This window comes from Lathyrus oleraceus, chromosome 4 (assembly GCF_024323335.1).
Source record: "Lathyrus oleraceus cultivar Zhongwan6 chromosome 4, CAAS_Psat_ZW6_1.0, whole genome shotgun sequence".
NCBI classification, from domain to species: Eukaryota; Viridiplantae; Streptophyta; class Magnoliopsida; order Fabales; family Fabaceae; genus Lathyrus; species Lathyrus oleraceus.
The window spans coordinates 389007361-389022757 of record NC_066582.1 but is presented as its reverse complement, the minus strand read 5'-3'; the positions used below and the strand labels follow the sequence as shown (position 1 = coordinate 389022757).

Below are 15397 nucleotides of genomic sequence, written 5' to 3'. Positions count from 1 at the left end.
ATCTTCATCATTATACAGTGTCAACGTTCACTGCAACGGTGAAACTTTTGAGTCTGAGCTTCATGGTTTTTGTTTTCGAAACACTGATACCATTAGAATCACGATCAAGAGAAATGCAACCTTTTTGCATTTGAAAAAAAAGAATACAATCCTTTATAGGATCGGGTATTGTGTCAAAGATCACATATCAAAATCCAATATTTTTTTAGAATGGTCAATGCAAGTTTTTCCCCCTTAAGGTACGAGATGATGAAGATGTTGAATACATGTTTGTTAGTCATGAACATTCAGGCAACGACTGCATCAAGTTGTACATTACTCTACAACCATGTATACCATCTCAACAGTCTCAACTAACCGATCAGGATGAAGCTGGTGAAGATGATGCACAATGGTCAGATGAACTCAACCCAGAAGCAGAAGTAGAAGTCGACGTTATTGATGAATAAGAAGAGGAGACCGAGATACAGGTTGATCACATGCTAAACAACGACGATGAAGATGATGATCAACCACCACCAATACCTCCTAGTCATGTCTACAATCCGCCTCAACATATGACAAATATGGATCTTCACGACGATGAAACATCCAACAGTGTCTTCTATAATCCGTATCCGAGATCAGAAGGCGAATTAAAGGTGGGAGACATGTTTCGTACCAAAGAAGAATGTGTTTTGGCAATCAAAAAATTCCACATGAACAACTTTGTTGACTTTACAGTGAAACGCACTGATTCTAGAAGGTATGTTATCGAATGTCGTAACATGCTTTGTAAGTTTCGTTTGGCTGCGTCTTACAAGAAGAAAAATGACTCTTGGGAGATCACTTCAATAGACCCACCGCACAATTGCGTTGCAACTAACTTTGAACAAGATCACCGTAAACTGAGCACAGCTTTGATATGTCAAGACATTCTGCCATTGGTAAATAAAGACCCATCAGTGAAGGTGAGTATAATTATATCCCATATCAGAACAACATATAATTATACTCCATCTTACAAGAAAGCATGGATTGCGAGGACAAAGGTTGTTGAACAGGTTTTCGGCAACTGGGAGGATTCATTCAAGGAATTGCCACGGTTTTTATGGACACTAAAACATATGTCCCAGGAACTGTGGCAATTATGGAGACAGTGCCAGCAATGATGCCAGACGGAACCTATGCTACAGGTAATACAATATTTCACTGTCTCTTTTGGGCATTTGACCCATGCATCAAAGGTTTCGCATTCTGCAAACCTATTATTCAAATTGATGGCACTTGGTTATACGGAAAATACAAGGGTACTTTGCTCATGGCGGTTGCACAAGACGGTAACAACAATGTCGTTCCAATTGCCTTTGCTCTTGTTGAAGGTGAAACGGCTGGTGGATGGGGTTTCTTTCTTCGACATCTCAGAACGCATGTGGCTCCACAAGCCAATCTATGTTTGATTTCTGATAGACATGCTGCCATTGAGAGTGCCTACAACAACCATGACAACGAATGACATGATCCTCCTTCTACACATGTCTAATGTATCAGACACATTGCACAAAACTTCATGCGTGCTATAAAAGATAAGAATCTTCGCAAGAAGCTGGTGAATGTTGGGTATGCTTTAACTCAACCGTCATTTCAATATTATCGTGATGAAATTAGACTGTCTAATGAAGACGCGGGGAGATGGATAAATAACATACCAGTAGAGCAGTGGACAAGAGCATTTGACGGTGGTTGTCGATGGGGCCACATGACAACAAACATTGTGGAATGCATGAACGGGGTTTTCAAAGGAATTTGAAATCTGCTGATAACCGCCTTGGTAAGATCAACCTATTATAAGTTGGCTTCTATGTTTGCAACCAGAGGTGAAAGATGGAGTGCAGTGTTAATGTCCGGACAAGTATTCAGTGAGTGTTGCATGAAGGTCATGAAAGAGGAGAGCATCAAAGCTACCACACACGCTGTAACAGTCTTTGACCGTCATAGACAAAATTTCAGCGTCCAAGAAACAATGGGCAACAACGAGGGGAGACCAAATTTAGCCTACGCTGTTAGACTAAACAGAAGTTGGTGCGATTGTGGAAAATTTCAGGCCTTCCGCATACCTTGCTCCCATGTCATTGCAGCATGCGCTTATACTCGTCAAGACGCTTACAACCATTTATCTGATGTGTACAAGGCCAACACCATCATGAATGTATATACTCAAAGCTTCTCAGTACTACCAATGGAGGATTACTGGCCTCCATATGAAGGAGATATTGTTTGGCACAATGAAGAGATGCGTAGAAAGAAGAAAGGAAGGCCAAACAACACACGTATCAGAACAGAGACGGATTCCACAGATAAAATGATAAGATTATGTAATATCTGTCGTCAACCAGGACACAACAAAAACAACTGTCCCAATCAAGGAGCATCATCTAGATCTTAAGCTTTTTGTAACATTGTATTTCTGTAACATTCAATCATTATATATCATTAAGTTCTTGTTACAACGAGTTTCACAACAAACATCAGTACAAAACATCTGAAAACATAAATAATTCTAACTGATTACAACAATCAAATTAATGTCGTCTCGACCGAACATCATTTCCCTAGCATCCTTATCAGTCTTCATTCGCACTCAACCAAAGATACTGTCAAGTCTCTCAATACTTCTGATTTTTCCCCTTCTGGTATTTTCCCATCTAACCATCGAACCAGCTCCCTCTTCAGTTGATCGAACGTGGTGATGTTCCAAAACAGCATCAGCATTTGAGGTTTGTTTCTCGCATAAATCACCTTACCGTATCGGCGACGAACACAAAACATGATAGCCAAATGATTATATGAGCTGTGGAACAATTGGTCACACAACGCATCTATTTATAAGACAAAAAAGGCATTTTATGAGGGAGTCGCCAATTGAATTGGCGACTCCTCTTAAAACCTACACATAGGCGCCAATTGGATTGGCTAGGGCAGGTGCCCTAGCCAATCCAATTGGCGCCTCCATTAAATTTTTAAGAAGAGTCGCCATATGAACAACTTTCATGTTCATCAAAAATCCATTTGAAACTTGGAAGCTCATCATTCATTTCAAAACATTATAGGTCATTTTGACAGAAATCCTAATTTTGGGTCAACTTCCCAAGGACCTAACTCCTTCATTTTTAATTATTTTGAGGTGGGACCAAGTGCATTGGAAAGTTTAAGATGTCTACTTCAATTGTTATGTTGGACAAAATTTTATAATTCTAAAAGAAACACATGTGATAATACAAAACATTATAGGTCAATAACAATTGAAAAAATCAGAAGTCCAACTTCAAGTGCCCATAACTTTCTCATAAAAAATCCAAATGATGCAAAATTTATGTCCAAATTCATTGTCTTGAAAAGATCTACAACTTTCATGTTGGAGGTTTTGTCATTTGAGACTTTTTTGAGGGAGTCGCCAATTGAATTGGCGACTCCTCTTAAAACTTACACATAGGCGCCAATTGGATTGGCTAGGGCACCTGCCCTAGCCAATCCAATTGGCGCCTCCATTCAAATTTTAAGAGGAGTCACCAATTCAATTGGAGACTCCTCCTAAAAGTGGGGTATTTTGGGAATTTTTCTGAAACCTGGGGTATTTTGGGAATTTTTTTGAAAAACTGGGTTATCTCGGTAAAAAAACCTCATTATTTATCATTAAAAGTCAAATATCGGTATTTAGAAGTCTGCAAAACATTCCGTGACACTCATTAGTTGACCGACATTGTATTTTGTCTGCCCTTGATAATAGATATCCAAAACATATCAGATCAATATCTGTTCCACAATTCAAACACCCTCTAAAAGATTTCATGAATTAAAGAGCTTACATAGGTACTCATATCAAAAACCAATAAAATCTTATCCTACTCTGCAAAAATCACTGTACAATTTGATTTACCTCAAAGTGGCATTAAGGAGGCCAATGCAACTTCTCCAAATAGAAGAGCTTCATTTACACGAAAATTACTCCCATTGCCATCACAAGAAAAGAGGATGTATCCAGTCACCTATTAATTCATTATTACAACGATACTGTAGTGAACCAACCACCTTTGAAGCATGGGAAACCAGAATCCTGAAACATCAGGAAACAATAATTCAAAGAATCATAACATGTTAAGCCTCTTAATCATAACATGTGAAGCCTCTTAGCCATCTACAATATCAGCATCGCATTCGCATCTCCTATCTAGTAACAAGCAACGTAAGAGATATTTAGATCGCATGAAAAGAGAATAATACTCACAGTTAGGAGTGGTAAACTTGAGGGTCCTGAAGCAGATATCATAAAGAGCTTCACTATCAAGAACCATACACTCGTCAGCATTCTCCACCAAATGATGAACTGAGATAGTAGCATTGTAAGGTTCAACAACAGTATCAGAAACCTTAGGCGAACGAGAATGTAAGCATCATCCTATCAGGATACTCCTCTCTTATTTTCGATATCAACAGCATTTCCATTCCAGATACCGAAATTACAGAAAAATTCTATATATCTGATTCAATCTGGTTCAGATCATTGATCAATACAGTTCAGTTAAACTACCTCGTGATTCCAATTTAAAAAAAAAGTCACAATTCTCAGCTTCCTTTCTAACAACATCGAGAATCGAGTAAGAACGATAACCATTAAAAAAACAGATAAAATTTGATCGTGATTTTCTGCAATAAAAAGGATCATGATTCATGTCACAACCGTTACCATGAAAATCAATGTACTACATAGGGGGAACCGGAGTTACAAGAGCAAAACAATTATAGTCTAAAGATTCTACAAGTACAATAATAATTAAGACCATAAATGAATTTTAAAAAAATCTAAAAGAAGCACAAGCTGGAAGTTGACTGATATCTTCTAGCTAAAGGTGAAATACCTATTGAACAAGAATACAAGACAGCCTCAAGTCAAAATTAGCAATAAACAAAAGCAATCTAAGACCAAATAATTCAATATTGAACCTTAAAAAGAACTATTAACACTTCCAGCACAACCCATGAGAATCCATAACCTGTGCAAGATAGAAAACATAAGCAATCAGTTGACTTCCTTATAGAGAATCTCCAATAGCGGTTGGATATAAAACAAATAAAGAAACTATTTTGTTGTATTGCGCAATAAATTCTTACTGTGATAGATTTCAGTAAACTAAGACCAAATAATTCCAATTTTGTTTATTGCTGGAAGTGTTGATAGTACTTTTGTTTATTGCTAACTATTCTACAATGAAAAAGGAAAGAACTAACTGGTAAAGAACTAAATTGTTGCTTTTCTAGTTTCATTTTTTTCCCAATCAATACACTTATGCTTGAAGAGTTGAGTTCCGTTTTGCATAAGAAAATTGTTGGGCTCTTAATCTCAAAAACAGATTAGTTCATTAAGATAAGAACTCGGTGGACTGGAACAAACAAACAATTAGGTTTTGTTAGGTACATAACATAAATATTTTGGCACAGTTCATGCAAACTATCTTTCCAATTCAATTCGGTTTGGTTTTCCTTCCAAACCAAACCATAAAGATGTTTAATAGCTTCTATTGAAAAACATTTGGTACTAAATAATTAGTGTATAACAGAACAATGACAGTTAGTTCAAATTCTGCTATGTACATATTTAGCATTGTTTAACAACACAAATTCATGCATGTACATATTTAGCATCATTTCAATTTATGCATAGTCATAGGCAAAGCAAAGCATAAGCAAGAAATGATATTTAAAAGAGATGATAAAAACACAACACATACTAATGCTTGTAAGTGAAAGAGTGCAATAAATTAGTAATATAAGACAAGCACATATAAATTGAGTTGAACTTACAATTGGTCATAGCAGAAACCACGTTGTTGGGTGAACCCTGAGAATGATTAACCATAGGTGATAGAGAGAAAAAAACTTTATTATTTATTTATCTTGCTTAATTATTGAATTAATCTTTAGTTACTTACCCTTTTGTGTGACCATGAAGCATATCTTAACAGGTCCAACTTCACTGAAAGTTTCCTCAAGCTGAATTGAGGTAACAATGACATAGTATAACAGATAAACAACATTAATAAAATTGAATAACCAAGCGAATGAAAAATACCTGTTCAGTTAGTGATCTACTATTAACACCTGTTCAGTCACTTGACAGCATAGCCATTTCAGTTCAAACAATGCAATTAAGACGGATTCAACAAGTATGACAATTACTAGAGATACAATAATAGATAAACAATTAATTTATCAGGAACTTTCTGTTCCTTTTTGACTATATGGAAGGATATGATGGTCATAAGCATGTAAAATGTGACCTTGACCTTTTCTAACTCCTATGCTTCCTAATGAGACGTGTTTTGCGAATTCCTCACCACTTCTTAGCCCTAAAGGGAAACGCAAAAACCCCTCTGCCCCGTCAGGTAATGATATACTAACGACAGGGACAGAGATGACAGCAGCACTTAAGAAGGAACGTTTCTCTGCATAAATTAATCACTAAATCTACAAAACTGGTGCATACATAGAGCTATCTAAGCTGGAACACAATAGTCGTCCTAGAACAGCACATGATGCCTAATCAGGGCATGCAGCTATTACTATTAGGAAAATAAAGAATAGAAGACTCACCGAGTAGGGAATATGCTATCTGTGCGAGCTTCAACCTGCAACTACCAAAGCACCCTGGTTTATCATCAACATCCTTCCAAAGCAACCTTGAATTCAACACAAAGTTAAATTACTTCTGTACAACAGAACAATGAAACCATGAAGGGGAAAAACAGCATTAGAATATTTTCTAGTTAAAGTTAAATCTGAGAATAATTTTACAGTGCAAGTTAAACATATGAATTTGTGTCAGAAACTAAACAACATGTTCTGCTATGTAATCAAATCAAACTTCATTAGAAGAGCAAATTCTCTAATATGACTTTGGTTTTCATGAAGACTACTTTGAGATTTTTAAATAGCAGTATACACAATGAAACCCTTGCAAAAACAGTCATTTCAGCCTCGTTTGGGCATTTTATCAAACACTTAGATGGCAATATTATATCTTATAGGACAAATGAATTAAAATATTCAAAATCAATTTACGTATTTTTTCTCAGTAGAGAATTAAATATTTTCAATAAATAAAGATATGAGAGTGAATGATCAAGAAAAGTACTCACTTAAATTTGAATACTTTGAACGGTTTTTACTTGTGACAACTGAGGTTTGAGAGATTTTGAATGTCAAGTGCAACCCAGAAATATGATTGATTTAGAACTATTGAGAGCCATTAATAATGAACTAATTGTTACCGAAGCTTGAAGAACGAATGGGGCGAATGAATCAAGACTGAAACGGTTGAGTGAAACAGTTGAAAGTAAAACGAAATTAAACTATCGAGAGTGAAAGTGAAGGATAAAGTTAAAATCGGATGGATCAGGATCATATGAAATCGAATGAAGATTAGTTTTGAGAATTTTTTTTCAAAATAACCAAATTTTTCAAATAAAATACGAAAATAATCAATTTTTCAAAATAAATACTAAAATGACCAATTTTGTGAGAGGAGGCGCTAGATGCATTGGCACACATGCATTGGCCCTCTTGAAGAGGCGCCAATGCTTGTGGCGCCTGCATGGCCCTCCTAAAGAAGGCGTCCATGCATCTGGCGCCTACATGGCCCTCCTAAAGGAGGCGCCATTGCCTTTGGCGCCTATGTTCTCTTGTTGTGGTGGGTGTATGCGCCACCATATCTGGCGCATACACCCTCTTCTAGTTTTTTTTTTTTTTAATTTATTTTAGTTATTTATTTTTTTAAAATATTTTTGATTTTTAATATTTAATATTTATTATTTAATACATAAGAAATAAAAATGAAAATAAACATGATTCATTAAAGATGTAATAATTGGTTACATTGGAAATACCAAAAACCTAATGACCCGCCCGATTATAACGTCCTCCAGTTCCACATCCCGGTGCGTTAGGTTGTCTCCGAGGTCTCCCACGATTTTCTTGAGGTGTTTGTGGTCTTTGGGTGCTAACCTGATCGAGCGATGGCTGGTTGGAAGGTCCGGCAGAAGTTCCGACGGTATTTGACAGATGTGGCATCATTTGCTCCCAATATCCGGAGGGGCTCTGGCAAACGGCGCTTCCGTAATGGAGTTCGGTGCACATGTCATCGTAGTTAGAGCGTTGGGGTTGAGTGAATTGGGGACGATATAGTTGCCCAAATTGGCCCATTGAGTCGTTTTGAAAACGAAGCAATGGTTCTTGAGGCGTACTATAGTTAAACAGTGGTTGAGTGTTAAATGGTGGGGGGCTACGATGACGTGACCCATATGAATCATCTGGGCTATAGACGGTTGTGGTTGCGGGGTTTGATTCTTGGTTTTGTGTTTGGGTGGGTGGTATGAATGGATTGCGACGTTGGATGGTTTGTTGTTAGGTGGTTGGCATGAACGGGTTGCGATGTTGGGTGTGTGGTTGTTTTGTGTATGTGGTCGGTTGATGTTGTGTGGTTGGTTGTTGGGTTTGGGTGGGCTCACATTGGTGTTGGGTGGTGAATTGCTGTGGGACATACGATGACGAAGCAAGTTGGCGCGGATCCATCAAATATCGCGGCTCAGATACAAATTGCTGAGTTGTTACAGACCTAAATCATACCATATATTGTTGAGTCGGTCTTGCACCTTGGATGACTGGTTCGTTCAGGATGTGTTGTCGTCGATTCCTCCATTGACACACGTGTCTTTTGCAAAGTCTCTCCAGTCAGAATAATCCCACTGTGCATCGACCCTTTTTTGATGCCAATTCCCCAAACACGTGGGAGATTCTGGAATTTGTTGTAGCATTCCGAACTGCAGTTTGACCCGGTCACTTTGGTGCATTTCAACTGTAGTGAATCGGATAATCGGTGTCTTCGCTGTCCAAACTGCAGCATCGTCATGGTTCACATCATGATTCAGACCCAGATATGGCCTCCAAACAAACTGGAAAAAAATACCAAATCGTTAGATGGAAAATAATTTGAGAAGTATTTTTAAATTAAAATATAGTTTGGTAGGAGTATTACATCATCATGTCCAATATGATCCAATAGATTTCGATAGACTACAATAGCGTGTTTCGGACACCTATTGTAGTTCATTCCCCTTACCGACCACCTAAGATAATAAAAGGAAGTGAAAAATATTATTTACTGTTAATTTAAATAATAAATATAATTAACTAAATGGTGAATGGTAAAGTGCTAGACTTACTTGGTTGCAAAGGGGAACACGAATGGGCGCTCATTTATCCGGGCAAGCGACGGCATCCTAGACCACCCCCAAGCTTGAAGCAAATAAGCACATGAAAAAAAGTACAGGTATTCTTTTTTGCAGTTCTACACATTGCACTATATAGATGGGCCAACACAGCTGAACCCCAACTATAAGTGTTTACCTTATTGATGTTGTGTAATAAAGGTAAATACATTATATTCACAGAATTACCTGTACTTTCTGGAAACAAAAAGTTACCAAATAAAATCATAATATAACACCGAGCTTTTATTATTTTCTCATACTCGGTTGAATCTTCGGACAGTACTATACTTGCATAATATTGTTTAAGGTATTTTAAATTTATACCTTGCCCCCTTGCTTGACCGGATGTGTCTCCCTCAGTTTCGTCGTCTAACAAAGGGGCACCGAGTAATTCATTGCATATATTGTTGTCTTGGTTAACTTGCCCATTCACTTCCTTTCCATCTATACGAAGATCCAACAACATGTACACGTCCTCAAGTGTGACGGTACACTCACCAATCGAAAGGTGAAATGTGTGGGTCTCGGGTCTCCACCTCTCCAACAAAGCCAGAATGAACTTGTAGTCCACCGAGTACGAAACAATGTTTAGTAGATTTCCAAATCGACATCCTCTAATATATGGTTCTATTAAAAGATCGTGGGGTACATATTCATGTACACGGCATCTAAACCGCTTCGGATCCTAATAACAAAAAAATAAGAAAATACAATTAGAAGAAGAAATACATACTCAACAAACACACATCTATAAGAAGTAATCCTAAAATAGAAACTAAAAAGAGAGAGATTACAAAGGTATAACACAAAGAAGATATGTATTAGAAGTAATCCAGAAATAGTAACTAAAAGAGAGAGATAACATACAAATACCGAGATATTCTCGATTATGCCTCTGTGTTCATCGCCCATAGTTAACAAAGACATGATTCGAATTTGCAAAGCTTGAGTTTGTTAGATGAAAGAAATATGGTAGAAGAATATACTTGAGTATTGATGAAGATGATTTGATATTGTTGATATGAGAGACTATTTATAGATGAATGAGTGAGTAGGTTTGGAAACCTAAAAAGAAAGTGATTGGTTGCATGGAGAGGCAAGAGGAGACAAGAATGACAAAATTCAGCATGGAAGGGCATGTGAGGAATCTTCTTGGCGCATGTGAAGAAATCACATGCAAGGGAAGAGGAGCCCTTGAGTTTGGCGCCTACATGTGATTTCTCACATGCAAGGAAGAGGCGCCCTTCCTCTTGGCACCTAAGTGTAGGGCAATTGGAAGGGGCGCCCTTCCTAGTGGCGCCTTAGTCTTCTTTTGTGAAGGGGCGCCCAAGCCTTTGGCGCCTCAGTTACTTTATGGCGCCTAGGGAATGGGCGCCTAGGTGGAATCTTAGGGCACAGGCCTCAAAGATTCTTTGATTCCCTGGCGCTTGTGTATTCTTTTCAATCTTTTCTCTGCGTGTTGGATTTCTTCAACTGCATGCATGGTCAAGTCTGTACAAACAATTACCAACTTATCAAAGCATTGACCAACTTACCAATGACCAACTATTTATGTTGTGCAGTTGAACAACTCAGGAATGCATTCAATTTTAATCTCATTCAAACTATCTACATATTTAATATTTCAACACAATGTCTTCCACACAACATTATATGATCAGTGCACATGTCGAAGGTGAAATATTTGATCATCAGTTGTTCGGTTTTTGTTTTCGAAACACAGAGGTGACTCGGTTTACAATAAATTGGCGATCAAATTTTTCACATCTGAAACAAAGAATAGAAAAGAAATTGCAGTGCAATAATGTGGGTCAGATCATCTATAAAAATCCAGTTTGGTTTGCAGAAAACCAGGTAAAATTTTATCAGAAGAAGATTCGAGATGATGATGATGTTCATCATATGTTTGGCAGTCACGAACATTCCGATTTCAACGATATAGAGTTGTATATATTACCACATCAACAACAGAAGTCTCAGTACATTGATCAATCACAAGTGTTTTGTGAGACTGATGACGAACAAGTTGAGGTGAATGTTCCAGACGATGAAGAAGAGGAACCTGAGATCATGGTTGATTCGATGGTGAACCCTGAAGAGGGAGAGGAGCCAATTCCAGCAAGTCATGTATATTGCCCACCCAAACACATGACAAAGTTAAATTTGGGTTCAGATGAACCTTCGGCAGATGTATGGTACAATCCTTACGTGCAAACGCAAGGATCTCTGAAACAAGGAGACACATTTCGCACAAAAGAGGAATGTGTAAAAGCCATTAAGAAATTCCACATGCAACTATCAACAGATTCCAGAGTAGACAGAACTGACGCATCGAGGTATAAAGTTTATTGTCCGAATGAGCACTGCCTTTTTAGGTTGTTAGCTTCGTACCGGAAGAGGAGCGAGTCTTGGGAGATTGGATCAATGGGTCCAGATCACACATGCATGCTAACAAACCCAATGCAGGATCATCGTAAATTAAGCTCTCAGCTAATATGCGATGAATTATTGTCTGTCATTGGCGATAATCCATCGTTAAAGGTGAGTACAATAATCTCGCATATTAGGGCAAAGTACGAGTACACACCATCATATAGGAAGGCATGGATAGCCAGAATAAAAGCTGTTGAAAAAGTGTTTGGCAATTGGGAGGAATCTTACAAAAAACTTCCAAAATACCTGTTGGCTCTAAAACACTATGCTCTCGGGACAATTATTAACATGGAAACATTGCCCGCATATACACCAGATGGAACGTGTGCTATTGGAAATAGAATATTTCATCGTCTATTTTGGGCGTATCAACTGTGTATCATAGGTTTTTCTTTCTGTAAACCAATTATACAAATTGATGGTACATGGTTGTATGGAAAATACAAAGGAACGTTACTGATGGCAGTGGCACAAGATGGGAACAACAATATTTTTCTGATCACCTTTGCCCTAGTTGAAGGGGAGACTGCTGAGGGATGGAGTTTTTTCCTAAGAAATGTCTGATTGCACGTTGCACCTCAGCCTAACTTGTGTTTGATCTCTGATAGACACCCCTCAATCATCAGTGCATATAGTAACATTGACAATGGCTGGCAAACTCCTCCTTCGACGCATGTGTTTTGTATTAGACATATTGCTCAGAATTTCATGCGGGAAATCAAAGATAAGACATTGCGTAAGAAGGTTGTCAATGCAGGTTACGCATTATCAGAACCTTCTTTCAAACACTACCGTGAGGAAATAAGATTGTCGAACGAAGATGCGGTTTGGTGGATGGATAGTATTCCGTTGGAGAAGTGGACTAGGGCATACGACAACGGTCAGCGTTGAGGCCACATGACAACAAATCTTGTGGAATCAATGAACTCTGTATTCAAAGGCATCCGTAACCTACCAATAACCGCTTTGGTGCAAGCAACATATTTCAGGCTAGGGGCGCTGTTTGAAACCAGACACTCAAAATGGAGTTCAGTGTTGCAATCTGGACAGTTGTTCAGTGATGCTTCAATGAAATTCATCAGACATGAAGCTGCCAAAGCAAACACACACGTGGTTACGGTATTTGACAGAACTAAAGGTTTGTTTAGTGTTGTCGAGTCCAAGGATCACAATGAGGGCATGCCGATGGGACAGTACAGAGTCGAACTAGATAGAGGTTGGTGCGACTGCGGAAGGTTCCAAGCCTTTCGTACCCCCTGCTCCCATGTCATTGCGGCGTGCTCAAAGGTTCGAAGGGATTCATCCTGCTTGCTATCTGAAGTTTACAAAGTCGCCAGCCTTTCAAATTTTTATAAATTTAGTTTTTCGGTAGTGGCAAAAGAGGATTATTGGCCAGAATATGAAGGGGACATCGTCTGGCACAACGAAATTATGAGAAGGAAGAAAAAGGGTCGCCCTACCAGCACCCGGATTCGAACCGAAATGGATACGGCGAACAAAATGGTTAGACTATGTAGTTCATGCCGTCCACCAGGTCACAATCGTAATAACTGTCCTAGTGTTGGAACGAGCACAACCAGGTAAATTCAGATGTACCTTTGTTGCTATATATGGAAACTTAAATTTATTTCAAAGTACCTCTGTTGCAATATATGGAAAATTAATTTTACTTCATAGTAGACGTCTGTGACGAAAAGACAGTTGTTCATAAAAAATAACACAAACAATTAAAACAACTAGAATAAAAAACTATGCGATTACAACCATCAAAACAATTTTGAACATGTAATGCATCATCCTACGAGCATCTTGGTCGGTCTTAATATCCACCCATTCGCGCACTTCTCCGTTTTGGTTGAACGTGGACACAAGCCATTGTATTCTTCTAATCCGTTCACCCTCTCCAATTTCTCCCTCTAACCAACTGTACAACGTCCGATTAAGACGTTCAAACGTATATGTGTTCCAAAATCGAACCTGTATCGGAGCCGCAACGGCAGAAAATATTACATCAGCATTTCGTTTCTGAATGTATGCAGACATTGTTGAAACAAAGAAAATTAAAATTGATGGTTTAACTAGACTAGGAGATAAATTTGAGTGAAAATAATTGTAAGCAAGAGGATGATATTTATAGAGACGGAAGGTGAATTGGTACCCACATCACACACAGGCGCCACAAGAAGCACACAGGTGCCACAAGCAGCACACACACACACAGGCGCCATAAAAATTGGCGCCTTGCACACACACACACAGGCGCCCTTGCCTCTGGAGCCTCTTTTTGGAGGGCCATGCAAGCGTCTTAGCCTCTGGCGCCTCCTTTTGGAGGCCCATGCAGGCGCCACATATACTGGCGCCTCTTCATTTATTTTTTTGGGTGTGCGCCAACTGCCCCGGCGCATCCTCACCAAAGTTGGTTATTTTGGTATTTTTTTTTTTGAAAAAATTGTTATTTTCGTATTTAATTTGAAAATGTTGGTTATTTTGGAAAAAAATTCTTAGTTTTGACATGAAAATTACGCCACTAAATAGTTAAAATAATAAAACAAAGAACGTCGAGTTTTTACAGGGGAGAATTTTAAAATTTTGAAAAATATTATTGTGCGGTGTAACATACGACATGAAAATTTAAAAATTTAAAATTTAAGTGGGAGAATTACTGTTTTGACACGCATATTTGACTGGGAAAATATTGTGGGTGAATTGACAATTTTATGATAGCAATATGTTTTGCACGTTGTTAAGAAATTATCCTTCTAACACTCATATTTAGTGGTATGATAATCACGTCGCAATCCTATCCTAACCGTTATTTTATTTTGTAGCGTAATACTAAAATGCTTATTTATTGCACCACTTCACCGCTCCACACATGCTAGAGGTAAGAGAAAAACGTGAACATTCATCTATAATATATAATTTTTTAAAATAAAAATATATAATTAAAACATAATATATTAATAAAAATTATATATATATATATATATATATATATATATATATATATATATATATATATATATATATATATATATATATATATATATTGAGAGAGAGAGAGAGAATAAATTGGTTAAAAAGATAATTAATATATATTATTTTTTATTTTTTATGAAATGTGTATAGTTTGTATGAAATGTAATTTAAATTAAATTTAGTATAACACAATTAATTTGTATGAAATGTAGTTTGTAGTTAATATAAGTTTATATTTAAGAACATGTAAAAAATATTATTAAGTATATAGTTTTTAAGTTTTTTAATATTTGTAGTAAATATTTGATCAAGATTTTTGGAATTGGTTGATAGATTGAAATCACATACATAATTAAAATGACAACGATTTTATAAATGTGCATAATAAAATATTTTTGGTACTATCGTAGTTGGTTGTACGATAGAACGTTTCCAGGAAGACGTGAACTTAAACCAAACTTTGAGGAAGAAGTTAAAGAGTTTATCACGTGGGTATTTGCTCGAGAATGTTGTCAAAGTGAAGGAGGAGTAAGATGTTCCTGTCTTAAATGTGAATGTAGACCTATAATTAGTGACATAGAGGAAGTAGAATGTTATTTGAAGAGAAGGGGTTTCATTAAAAATAATTGGATTATGACATATAATGGAGAAGAACTGTTGAGTAACTTATCATAGACTACTAA

General features: G+C 37.3%; 1 long non-coding RNA gene across 11 annotated transcripts; it reads right to left on the bottom strand.

The window, feature by feature from the left end:
• Positions 1-3729: 3729 nt before the first annotated feature.
• On the bottom strand, positions 3730-7610 carry LOC127075600 (uncharacterized). 11 transcript variants are annotated; one of them, XR_007786595.1, is made up of 5 exons: positions 7173-7606; positions 6628-6713; positions 5967-6027; positions 4265-5875; positions 3730-4093 (listed from the first exon to the last, which is right to left on the bottom strand). It is a non-coding gene; the product is annotated as an uncharacterized LOC127075600 (long non-coding RNA). The 11 variants fall into 11 exon arrangements; XR_007786599.1 differs by having other exon boundaries at positions 4265-5239; positions 5839-5875; positions 5967-6713; positions 7173-7504; XR_007786593.1 differs by having other exon boundaries at positions 4265-5030; positions 5839-5875; positions 5967-6713; positions 7173-7501.
• Between the last annotated feature and the right edge of the window lie 7787 nt (positions 7611-15397).